The sequence below is a fragment of the Sinocyclocheilus anshuiensis genome, unplaced genomic scaffold, assembly GCF_001515605.1.
Source record: "Sinocyclocheilus anshuiensis isolate Anshui unplaced genomic scaffold, SAMN03320099.WGS_v1.1 C32658346, whole genome shotgun sequence".
Classification (NCBI taxonomy): Eukaryota; Metazoa; Chordata; class Actinopteri; order Cypriniformes; family Cyprinidae; genus Sinocyclocheilus; species Sinocyclocheilus anshuiensis.
The window spans coordinates 1-1,249 of NW_015618902.1; the positions used below are offsets into that span (position 1 = coordinate 1).

A 1,249-nucleotide genomic window follows, 5' to 3' on the forward strand; every position below is an offset into this window, starting at 1 on the left:
CATTCACTCACCTGATTGGCTGCTGCAAGGTTCAGAGGTGTGGCCTGGATACATTAGGTGCACTCAGTGTATATGAAGGTGAGGCTGTGATGAGTAAGCCATATCATAAAAATAAAAGATATCCTTATCAATATACACAATATTTTTGTATAAATTCATTAAATAAATGAGTAGATACATGAAACAACCTGATTAAACAATGTATACGTGTATTTTGTGGTTACATGGGAGATGATGTATGCTAGCAGAAATATCCTTTTAGTTTTGCCCTGGGTTATAGATTCAAATTCTATTACTTTTTTAAAAAATTATAACTATAATTTTAGCATATAATTTATGTTTTTTTGTTACTTTTTTGAAAAATAAAGAAAAAAGTTTAGAGGTCAGTGACAGCCCTGGTTTTGGCATCATTGACCTTGACAGTGATCGGTGTTGATGTTGAATGGTTTTATTATCTGATTAATCTTTCTATATCCAGAAAACCTGGATTTAAGGAAGGACATATTTGGTGTCCTCTTGGACCTTTTACAGAGTCCAGATTCCCATGCCACAGTAAGTATGTGCATATTCGTATACTGTATGTTACTAATATTAGCTGCTTCAGATTTTTTGCCTTCAAAGCTGATTGGTTGTTGAAACACCTTATTTACTTGAAGCTTTCTGTGATTTCCAAGGTCTTGAAGAAAACATTTCAGGCCGTTAAGAGGTGGATTGTGTGTTCGCCTTTCCCTGATCTCCTGCAGTTTATCATCCATGGTGAGGAGCTCTAACAGAATTCTGATATTTTGATAAAAGAGGCCTGCCAAAATTATCCCTGTTAAAAAAGAATTAAACTATAAACCAAATAACTAAACTAACCAATCATACTGATTTAATTTTAGGATGAGAGGTCCTTTATCATAATCAACCCAAAAATGAAACAAATTTTTACACTCGTGTCGTTTCAAACCTTTATGACTTTTCTGTTAAACACAAAAGAGGATATTTTGAAGAATGTTGGTAACCAGACCATTTTGGGTCCCATTGACATACATCGTATGGTCAAAACATATGATGGAAATTCAGTGGGAACCAAAACAGTTTGGTTCCCAACATTCTTCAAAAGATCTTCTTTTGTATTCCACAGAAAAAAGAAAGTCATACAGGTTTGGGATGACATGAGGGTAAATGAGGAATCATTTTTGGACGAACAATCCCTTGAAAAGAAACAAATATGATCCTATTGTTTTGAAATGAAACAGCTTGATGT

The 1,249-nt window shown here is 33.9% G+C and overlaps 1 long non-coding RNA gene across 1 annotated transcript; it reads left to right on the forward strand.

The window, feature by feature from the left end:
- On the forward strand, positions 1 to 750 carry LOC107682852 (uncharacterized). Its single transcript, XR_001633609.1, has 3 exons — positions 1 to 78; positions 479 to 552; positions 675 to 750. It is a non-coding gene; the product is annotated as an uncharacterized LOC107682852 (long non-coding RNA).
- Positions 751 to 1,249: the final 499 nt, after the last annotated feature.